Raw genomic sequence first — 11,657 nt, 5'->3', positions numbered from 1 at the left:
AGGACTGGAAGCCTTCAGGTCCTGGCAGGACAGGTGTTGGGCTGCTGTTTCTGCAGAGACTACTTACCATTTGTGCTTAACCCACCACCCTCATCATAAGAAGCCATATCTCAAAATACAGAGCAGATGAGGAGTGAAGAGTGGGTTTCTGGAAGTTCCTTAGGTGGAAGTATTGAGTGTGCAGGTGGGTGGAAGGGGAGGATGAAAAGAGATTCAGGAGAAAAATCATTAAGTAGACTAAAAAATCCCATTTCCAGGCCAAAAGGTCAAGAGCTTAGAAGCCATCACTGCCATCCTCATAACAAGAAAGAAGCTGAACAACCTGAAAAACTGTCACTTTCCTTAGATATGTCAGAGCCAAGGTCACAGGCAGAGGCTGGCTAACTGGAGAGGGAGGTGGAGGCAGAGAATCACAGCTTCCCACGAATGGAGGCCACCAGAAGAGCACTTCACTGTGACTAATGGGCCATGGGAGAATTGGGGGTCAAAATGCAGCCCATTGATCTTTAACACAGGAGAAAAGGCAGGTTCATGAAGATAGCACAAATAGTCTTCTCCACAAATGTTGATGGAAAAACTGGACTTTTCAGGCCAAAAAAGGAATCCACACAAAACTTACAACTCTAAAAAAATTAACTCAAAATGGATCAAAGACCTAAATGTAGGATGCAAAACTACAAAACTTATAGAACACAGGAGAAAATTTAGGTGACCTTGGTTTGGGTGATGACTTATTAGGTAGGTATAATATGAAAGCACAATCTATGAAAGGGAAATTTAATAAGTGGACCCTGTCAAAGTTAAGTTATGTGAAAGACACTGTTTAAAGAATGAAAAGACAAGCCATGGACTGGGAGAAAATATTTGCAACACATATCTGATAAAGGGCATCTCCAAAATATGCAAGGGACTCTTAAAATTGGACAATAAGAAAATAAAAAGCCAATTAAAAATGAGAAAATATCTGAACAGACACTTCACCAAAGACACATGTATGGTGAATAAACACCCAAAAGATACTCCACAGAATGTGTCTTGGGGGATACAAATTAAAACAGCAATGAGACCCCACCACACACCCAAAATCTGGAACACTGACCTCACCGAATGCTAACAAGGACATGGAGTAACAGGAACTCTCATCACTGCTGGTGGGAATGTGAAATGGCACTGTCACTTTGGAATACAGTTTGGAGGTTTCTTACAAAACTATGCATACCTTTATCATATGATCCCAATGAGTTAAAAACTTATATCCATGCAAAAGCCTTCACATGGATGTGCACAACAATTTTATTCATAATTGCCAAAACTTTGAAGCAACCATCATCTCACTCAACAGCTGAATGGATAAATAAACTGAGATAATCCGACAAAGGAATATTATTTAGTAATAAAATGAAATCAGCTATCAAGTCATTAAAAAAAATAAGGGAACTTAAATGTGAATTGCTAAGTGAAAGATGCCAAAAGCTACAGACTGTATGATACCAATTATATGACATTCTGAGAAAAACAAAACTACAAAGACAGTAAAAATATAGTGGTTGCCAGGAGTCTTGGAGGAGGGAATGAGGGGAAAATAGGCAGAGCGCAGGTAGTTAGTAGGGCTGTGAAACTGCTCTATACAAGACTATAATGTTGGATATGTGACATTATGCATTTGTCGAAACCCATGGAATGTACAACAAAACAGAGAACCCTAATGTAAACTACGGACTTTCGTTAATAATTACATGTCTTCAATATTTATATGCAAATGGTAACAAATGTGTCATGCCAAGGCAGGACTTACTAAGGGGGGATACTGAGGGAGGGTAGGTGTGGGGAAATATGGGATTTATCTATACTTTCCGCTCCATTTTTGGCAAATCTAAACACTCTAAAAATTGTCCGTTAATTAAAAAAAAATTTTTAACTTCCAGCCAGATTTCATTTCTAGGTAAGATAGTGTCAGTGTAATTCAAGACATTAAAAATGAAGAAAAATTATGTAACTTCTTAATAATTTTTTAACAAGCATATTTCATTCATGATAAAAGAAATCTCAAGTTAGTAATAGGAGAAAACATTATTAATTTTATAAAATTTACCTATTATGTTGAATCATATGACATTGCCATTCTTGCAGCTCTAACCTCCAAGGCAAACATCATACATACTTACAGTGAATTATTAAAAGAACAAAAAAGCATGCCTCTTCTCACTGTTTCTGTTTGGAATCACATTGGAGCCCTGGCCAATACATAAGGCAAGAAAAAAAAACAAACACAAGAGTACTGGAAAGAAGGAAATAAGTTTTAGCTATAAATAACATGATTATGAACCCAGGACCAAAAGGATTCCCAAAAAATGTTGCAATTATCATGCAGGTTTTTTGTTTTTTGTTTTTTTTTGTAAAAATTTACACACACACATATCCCTAACATAGACCCAGCACAATAATCACTCAATGCAATTGTGCTGGACTTTATTAGTCTTGTGCCCCTAGTGGCTGCTCTGAGAATAGCACATGCCCATTTTTCAGCAGAGTTTCTGAATGCCAGGGACTGACCCAAGCATTTCTAGCAGCACCAACTATACCCCAGCCCCACCCTAGTGAAAGGCAGAGGCCTATGTGTCATGCACAACACAGGAACTCCCTCTGCTCTGGAACTCCATCTAAAAGTCTGCTGGAACAAACACATGAAAAAATGCTCAACATCGCTGGTTATAAGAGAAATGCAAATCAAAACTACCATGAGATACCACCTCACACCAGTCAGAATGGCCATCATTAATAAATCCACAAATAACAAGTGCTGGAGGGGCTGTGGAGAAAAGGGAACCCTCCTGCACTGCTGGTGGGAATGTAAACTGGTACAGCCACTATGGAGAACAGTTTGGAGATACCTTAGAAATCTATACATAGAACTTCCATATGACCCCACAATCCCACTCTTGGGCATCTATCCGGACAAAACTCTACTTAAAAGAGACACATGCACCCGCATGTTCATTGCAGCACTCTTCACAATAGCCAGGACATGGAAACAATCCAAATGTCCATCGACAGATGATTGGATTCGGAAGATGTGGTCTATATACACAATGGAATACTACTCAGCCATAAAAAAGAATGACATAATGCCATTTGTAGCAACATGGATGGAACTAGAGAATCTCATCCTGAGTGAAATGAGCCAGAAAGACAAAGACAAATACCATATGATATCACTTATAACTGGAATCTAATATCCAGCACAAATGAACATCTCCTCAGAAAAGAAAATCATGGACTTGGAGAAGAGACTTGTGGTTGCCTGATGGGAGGGGGAGGGAGGGGGAGGGAGTGGGAGGGATCGGGAGCTTGGGCTTATCAGACACAACTTTGAATAGATTTCCAAGGAGATCCTGCTGAATAGCATTGAGAACTATGTCTAGATACTCATGTTGCAACAGAAGAAAGGGTGGGGGAAAAACTGTAATTGTAATGTATACATGTAAGGATAACCTGACCCCCTTGCTGTACAGTGGGAAAATAAAAAAATAAAAAAAAATAAATAAATAAAATAAAAATGAAAAAAAATAAAATAAAAAAAATAAAAGTCTGCTGGGCTGTCTCCCCTGCAGGATGACCCCTTTGGGTGTCTTTAGCACCTGGCAAAGACCTGGCATTGCAGGTGTTTGTAACCATTGAGGGGGAGAAACTTACTTATCACTTCTGAGATAGAAATATAGAATTAAGTGCCTTTTAGGCATCATAGTCACAGGGCCAGCTTTGGCATTCATACCACATCTGACACTGTCCACACTTGGTGTCAGCACTGTCCACCTCCAACCTAAGATTGTGGACTCTTCACCCAGGCTGTGCTGGAGTGCCTAGAAGATTCTGTTGTCTGATGCAGTGGCCATTTCCAAAACAGACTAGAGCAAATATTCCATAGAGTAAAGGAAAATTTTCAAAGTCCGGGAAATGCAGGTCAATCTCATTTTGAGCATATTCACTAAGGTCCTTTATGCATTCAAACAATTAGATTGGGACTGAACTGACATCAATGGATGCTTCTTTGTTGAAGCCAATCAAAGCTTCAAAGAAACTACAAAAGGAAAAGAACTTAAAATGCCCCTGAGGGATCAATTAACACCTTGAAATTTTCATCTAAAAGCTTTCTTAATGGATACCTTACTAATTCATGCTTCAATTCTAATGGGGGCTGGAAATAGAACCCTAATAGAGTTGTTTGGATTGGTTTTTAAAACGGCAGCAACATTTTCTAGTCTACAATGAGCAGCTGAGGCTCAGAGGATGAAGAAGAAACCAATTTTAAATAAATAAGTGCAGTTGTGCATGGAAAAAAAAATCAACAGGAAAAGCATTTTTCATGATACTCTTCTAGTTTGTGTATTCTGCTATAAACCTTATCCATGTTATATGTTTATAGGCCTTTCACAGAGATATAGATTTTTACCTAAACTTTTAAATTAATGAAAAACATATCTACATAAAAGTATTCAAATATGTGTTTATCTGATGAGTTTTGCAAAGTGAACTCACCGTTCTGTCCCAGCCCTGGTCACCTGCCTCCTAAGGTAACAGTGCCCTAATTTCTGATGCCATCAATTCATGTTGGCTGTTTTTGTCTCAAAGTGGAACAGTAAATACACCCTGTGTCTGGTTTTTTTGCTTAGCACTTTGAGACGAACAATCATGTTGCATGGTGTAACAGCAGTTTCTCTTCTCTGCTGCATATTATTCCACCAAGTGAACATATTACAGTCTGTCCCACTGATGACCTGGCACTAGAGAGAGCCACCAAATGGGAGCCACCAAATGGGAGGCAGCAGCTAGCCCAGTCCCACCACAGGAAGGGACAGAGAGGGGAGGGCACCCTGGCCTGTCTCCAGCCCCATCACACTGTGGTCCCCTTGTTGCTAGAACTTGGCCTCTGCTCACCAGCACAAAATAGAAATGTGGAAACAGAGTTTGGGGTGAAGGAGAAAAAAACAGCTTTATTGCTTTGCCAGGCAAAGGAAGGTCACAGCAGAATAATGCCTCAAAAACTGTGACCCCCTTAGCAGAGATTGGAAGATGGTTTTATAGTTTTGGGAGTGAAAAATAGGGCCACACATAAGGATCAAGGTAGAAGCAAGCTTACACTGTTTTCAAAGCTGTTGTTCAATGGTCTGGTGGTCTTTTTTTCTGAAATAAAGAATGCTTCATCAACATCTTCCATTTGTTGGGGGTTTTAGTTCTGTAGAAGAACTCAAAGATACTATTATCTATATTCCTTGAGGAGGGATCAGGACCCGGCCCCCAAAGCTGCACTATTGTTTCTGGACTGCTCTTTTCTGGTTTCTGCATCCCCTCCCTTCCCTGATTAGCATCTGTTTGAACCAGCCCTTTGGAACTCAGGGAAGGTCATGAAGGCTGAAGTTTACTCCCCAAAAACAAGAAATGGGGGACACAGAAAGGCTTGTGTGCTTGCAGTGGTGTGAGAGCAGAGTAGGAACTGTGGTGGCCGGAGTCATGGCAGGACAGGCATTTAGAAAGTTTCTTCTTCTCTTTGACTGAGTATTAGTTGAAAGACATGTACCTGAAACTGTAACCAAAGGAGGCATTATGCTTTCAGAAAAATCTCAAGGAAAAGTGTTGCAAGCAACAGTAGCAGCTGTTGGATCAGGCTCTAAAGGAAAGGTGGAGAGATTTGACCAGTTAGCATGAAAGTTGGAGATAAAGTCCTTCTGCCAGGATATGGAGGCACCAAAGTAGTTCTGGATGACAAGGATCATTTATTATTTAGAAATGGTGACATTCTTGGAAAATATGTGGACTGAAATAAGTCACTATTGAAATGCCATCACATGAAGCTGCCCATTCCACTGAAGTTCTGCGATCATTTCATCCTCAAATAATTTCCATGTTTGTCTTTTATAATAAACTAATGATATCCAAACTGATGACATCCAGTGTTTCTAAAATTTAGTTTCACTGTGATGATATAAATATATAAATTTAAAAAAAGGAAGACTGTGTGCCCAGGAACCCAGAGGGCCCTGATTGGTTTTGATAGATAGATAGAGAGAGAGAGAGAGAGAGAGAGAGAGAGAGAGAGATTAGGCAGGCATACATGCCAGCTTTCAGAAAAGAGAGGTTATTAAATTGTTCAATAGGATATCTTAGGGAATCTGAATTCTTCTAAAAAGTCGTTAAGAGCGGACATGAGGCCGACTGTCATGGGCACAGGTGATGACCTAAGAACACCAAGAGGCACAAGTCACCTTTCCCAGAGAGCATCTGTGAGGCAGGCTCAGAGAAGACACCAGAGGAGAGGGGGCACCTCATCGGGGTCTTCTCTGATGTAGCCATGACCCTTTTCTTCTTGCCCAGCCCCTCATATGATGGTCCTGTTTGGTCACCTTCAGCCAATCCTTCCTCCTATTCCTGGTTCCTGTTCCTTCTGATCCTAAAGTGACAGCCGGGCAATGGCTAATATGATAACAAGGAACAATCCTGAAAGAATTTCTGAGGAGATTTACATTTTAGGGAGATCTTTCAGGGAGCCATCCCCTACCCTTCACTGGGGTCAATTCTAGCCTGTCTGCCTAGACTCCCACCCCTGAAGTTAAGCTTTACAGAAGCAACATTTTCCATGGTTGTCACTGGTCCATGGTGGCTCAGGGCTTCCTGGATGAGGCAAAGCCCCAGACCAGGAACCACAGAGGCCTCATTCCAGCCCTAGGAGCTCAGAGGACAGTAGGCAAACCGGGCTTAGAGTATTCCCTAAACACTTTTCTTTTAATTTCAGGCCTAGCCATCTAGTTTGTTTCTTACTTAGCGATGCCGGCTGAATGAAAACAGGAGTCAGGATTCCTCTAAGAGAAAAGTGTTGGCCTGGGCAATGAATCTCATTTGTCCAACCTCCTGAATAAGACAGATCCTATTTCCTACACAGACCCATCTACTGTGCAATTCATTCTCCCACCCAGTGGAGTGTACAGTACACAAATCAGGGTGTACCTGCCCTAGCAGGCAGGGTCCTGGGAGCAGAAGAAGGGGGACCTGGCAGCAGTGACCCTCATTATTCCTGCTCAAAGGCTATAGAAGGTCATAAATCCATATCACAGATGTAGAACTAAAGACCCAGGGGGCAGGGAAAGGGCTCATATGAGAAGCAGAAAAGCCCATCACAAAGGACCGCTCTCCACAAGGATGATCTGACTTCATCAGGGACCAGGAGTGACAAGAGGAGGAGCATTTCTCATGGGACAGTAACAGCCCTTAGCAAGGGGATACCAGACCCTGAGTCTGTGAAGCTTTGGTTCCAGCCTGTGCGCCCTGGAGACTGACATGTGGGCTGTGATCTGGGCCCTTTAAAAGCTATTGTGCTGGAAGGAGCCCTCAAGGGAGGTGTCAGGAGACTGGGGATGAGTCTGGAATTTTCACTAAATAGCATGTGGCCTTGGGCACACCACTCAGCCTTCCTATTTAGGAGATGATAGGAATGGACTCAATAACTTGTTAAGAGCGTCATTCATGGAGAAGTTCCAGTCCCAAGCCACCTGTCACTGTAGAGGTTGTGACTTTCCAGAGTGCAAAGTTCTCCGTATTGTAGGATGCAAGCTCAATCATTTGGGTGTTCGTGTGTTAATAGAGCATGCTCCCAGTGAGAGAGTAAGGGAAGCAGTTTTTAATACGTGTTGAGACCGTGTGTAAGCTTCTGCCCTGGCTGTTTCTTCTTCTGTATCCATCCATCTGTTGCCACCTTCCCGACAAAACACTGGAGACAAATTCAGTACTGACATTAATTGTTTGGCTATCAAACCACCCCCATCCTTAGTAGCAGTCCCATCAGACCTGAAATGTTTCCTCTTCTGGGATGCCCAGAAGTTTTCTTCCTACCTTCTACATCTGCCTCATCCAAGGACTACAGTCAAGAAACATGGTCAAATTCTGGTTTGGCAATGACAGAATAACAAGAAAAAGATTTCACCTCCTGCCATACACAAGTAGCCCAAATACCTAAAGCTGTTTTGAGACACTGGCTAACAGTTATTGTGGAGCTGGCGACCCCGAGGGTGTAGAAGCAATGTGATTAGCTCTGTGATTACGCTACAATTCTACCTTGGAAGAGCTTCAAAACTCAGTGAGAGGGAATAAAACCCAACCAAGGTTGCTAGCCCCACTGCATTGAGAAGAAGGGGCCAGAGCTTAGAGACCTGGATTCACCTGGAACTACACAAGTGCAAGGCTCCCCAAACCCACCCAGAAGACCCCAAGATCTGTTGAGCCCTAGGATGTGAATGTGCAGATGCATCTTCACAAAGCTGCTGGAAATAGTCACGGGATTAGAAACCGGAATTCTCAGAGCTCACCCAGGGCAGGGGGCAGGGGTGGGATGGAAAGAATTGATCCTCGGTCGGCTCAGGCTTCCCAAGATCACCAGAGACTGGAGGGTTCAGACAACAACTATTTGTTGTCTGTGTTCTGGAGGCCAGGATGCTGGGATCGAGGAGCTAGCAGACCTTGTGGCTTAGTAGGCATACAGCTATCTTCCCATTTTATCCTTGCCCAGCAGAGATGAGAGAGGGGAAACAAGCTCTCTCGCATCTCTTCTTACCAGAGCACCAATCCCACCTGAAGGCTGCACCCTCAAGACCTAATTTCTTCCCAAAAGCCCCACATCCAAATTCTAGCTCAAGGAGCTGTCAGAGGAGACAGACCTTAGTGGTAGGACTTAACTTCCCTAGAGTGAAGGGCTCTGCAGAACCACCTAAGGGAAGCTTAATGACAGCTTCGTAGAAAGCCAGCTGATTACAAGGGACTGGACTACCTTTAAAACAAAATCCACCCCTCTTTAAAGGAAAACCGTCAATCCAGTCACTTACAATGTACCTGTAATAGAACCAGCTCCTTACCCCACTTAATAAACCTACAAAGAAGCAGGTGAAGGTGACCCATGAAGAACAGAACAGGGGAAGGATAGATGCCATCTCTTATAAGAGATGCAAGATCCTCAACAAAATTTGGCAACCTATAAAAGAGATTATTACCAAAATCAAGTGAAGTTAATCCCAGTTACGCAAGATAGATTTAACATTGGAAAGTTAATCAGTATAACACATCCTGTAAATAAAATAAAAGATAAAATGATATTTTCATCTTCATAGATGCAGAAAAAGCTTGTGACAAACTCCAACACCCTTTCATGTGGATGAGGAGACCCTGGGGTCCGTCTTTGCTGGGATCCCCCAAGCCAGGCAGATGGGGCCATCTCATCACAGGAAAGCTCAGACTTTCAGAAAAGGAAAAGGGTCTGGGGTCACTCATCACACCAGTCAGGATTCTCCAGAGAAACAACCGACAGGATGTGGGAAGAGGTTTATTTTAAGGACTGGCTCTTATGCTTATGGACACTGGCTGTTCCCACATCTGCAGGGAGGGCTGGCAGGAAAGGGTCAAACTTGCGGCTGAGTCTGAAGGTCCAGGCTATCCCTGCAGGATCCCGCTTACTCAGGGGAAGTCAGGCTTTGTTCCATCTAGGCCCTCCCCTGATTGGAGGAAAACCACCCACACTGTGGGGACACTAGGCTTTACTCAGAATCCACTGATTTTGATATTAAGCCCACCCCCAAACACCCTCATAAGAACATCTAGAATAACTTTTGCAAATATCTGGGTGCTGTGGCCAAGCTGACACATGAGTGACCCATCCCATTCACCCCAGATCCTCATTTGTCACAGTGGGAATCTGAGACAGAGACTGAGCAGAACCAGCCTGGGATGCTCCTGGCCAGCCTGACAAGGCAGAATCCAGAGCAGAAGCAGCTCTTATTTCAGGATCAAACACCACTCCCACCCAAAATAGGGCAGGTGGGCTCTGAGATGACAGGAGGCCTGCTGGGAGGTCAGGAGTATCCTGGCGTGTCCCCACCACACGGGTACTCATGCACACGTGGGTTCAGCGTGGACAACACTGTTGGGCCCCCCACCAGCCTGCCTCCAGACCTCACATCTCCACCCCTCAGGGATACACGGAGCATGTTCTCAACTGCAAGTAAAGACTAGTCCAGGAGGAGACAGGGCTGCCGGACAGATTTCATCTCAGATTCTAACCGCAAGCCTGATACAGGGCCAGGCCACCTGGGCTGGAAAAGCAGTACTGGGTCCCAGGCCAGTTTCTCACATGGTAAAGTGGGATGTGGACACCAGCTGACTATGTTGGGGCCTCGGTCTGCATTCTGGGGAGAATGTGTGCGCCTTTGGTTAACAAGAAAAGGCTTGTATTTTCTAGAGCATTACTTTATCATCATTAAGGCTCCAAATACAGTGCATGTGAATCAGCACCAGAAACATGCTTCCCTAGTTCATCAACTTGGACTGAAACCCCTCCCTCTCAGATGTTGGAACAGACCAGTTGGTGTCATTGCCAGCAACCCCCACCCCCGCCCCCCCCCCATCACCCTGGTGTTTACATTCAGAGTGGAGGGTTCCAGGGAGACCCTCACATTGTTCTGTGTACCAGATGATCGGCCCATGGTTCTGGCACATGATGTTGTCCCAGCTGGGGGCAGGGATGGGGCCAGGCTCACTGTCCCCTCCCCTATGCCTAGAGGAGGATGGATGGCGCCGATAGTGAGAAGCAGGTGGTAGACTGGAGTCCAGACCCAGGCAAACACCCCTCAGACCCAGTTAGGGGTCCGCCTTTCCCCAAATCCTCTTTCTGCCTCAGGGCTGGGCAGCATGTCAGGAGCAGCACCAAGGAGCTCAATGGATGCGGAAGCTAATGACACGCATTGGTGGCTGAACAGATAGACCAGCATTGTTAGCACTGGGCCTACATGAGCCCCTCACCAGCTCCCATGACAACTGACAAGATACGTTCAGAAAGGCTGAGTGGTTTGCTAATGTAACTCGGGATGTGACAGTTCAGCCAGGCCTGCACCACGGCTGCAGAAGCCTCGCTCCTTTTCTGCTCTGTAGCCAAGAGATGGCCTAAGAACAGCAACGGCATGGCCTGGATTTTCTGAGAAAGCCCTGATCTTAAATAGCATCCCCATTTGTCTGTAAGTGCTCTAGAACATATCAGGCCCTTGTACAAATCCCACTCCATTTGTCCAAAGTACAGCCCCCCAGACACAGCGTGTGGTGCTCCAGGTCACTCAGACTGACCAGCAAGGACCAGCCCACCAAGTACCCTCTCTGCCATCAAAACCCTGGCCTGACAGCTTCCCCTTCTCTTCACCACTCTTGGCCGAGACCACAGTCCCTGGGAACCAGGGACTCCTGGGAAAGGCCTTCCTCTGTTCCTGGTCCCAGGTCCCAGGATCCCAATTGTGCAGGAGTGGGAAAACTTCAGGGCTGGGGGAGCTGCCCAGCAGGGCAAGGTCTCCAGGCCAGGCCAGCCAGCCATTGATCCCCATTCATATGCTGGCACCTGGCTTCTGCACCTGAGAAATGTAGGTCAGGGCTTCACAGCAAGAGAGAACAAGACCATCAGCGTGAAGGATGAAGGAAGAAACCACAAAATACAGATTAAATAACCATCGACAACAAGCCCAGGAAGAAGCCAGCACATGCAGACAAAGAGAGACAATTCCAGAGGTCCAGCTGGTCCCCAAACTTGTCAGGATACTCCCTCTGTTTCCAGCAAAGTGACTGTGTCCTTTCCCGGCTCT

General features: G+C 44.6%; 1 pseudogene; it reads left to right on the top strand.

Moving 5' to 3' along the window:
* LOC106504936 lies at nt 5,509-5,816 on the top strand (annotated as a pseudogene).

The sequence above is a fragment of the Sus scrofa genome, chromosome 9 (assembly GCF_000003025.6).
Source record: "Sus scrofa isolate TJ Tabasco breed Duroc chromosome 9, Sscrofa11.1, whole genome shotgun sequence".
NCBI classification, from domain to species: domain Eukaryota; kingdom Metazoa; phylum Chordata; class Mammalia; order Artiodactyla; family Suidae; genus Sus; species Sus scrofa.
This window is presented reverse-complemented; position numbering and strand designations above follow the sequence as displayed.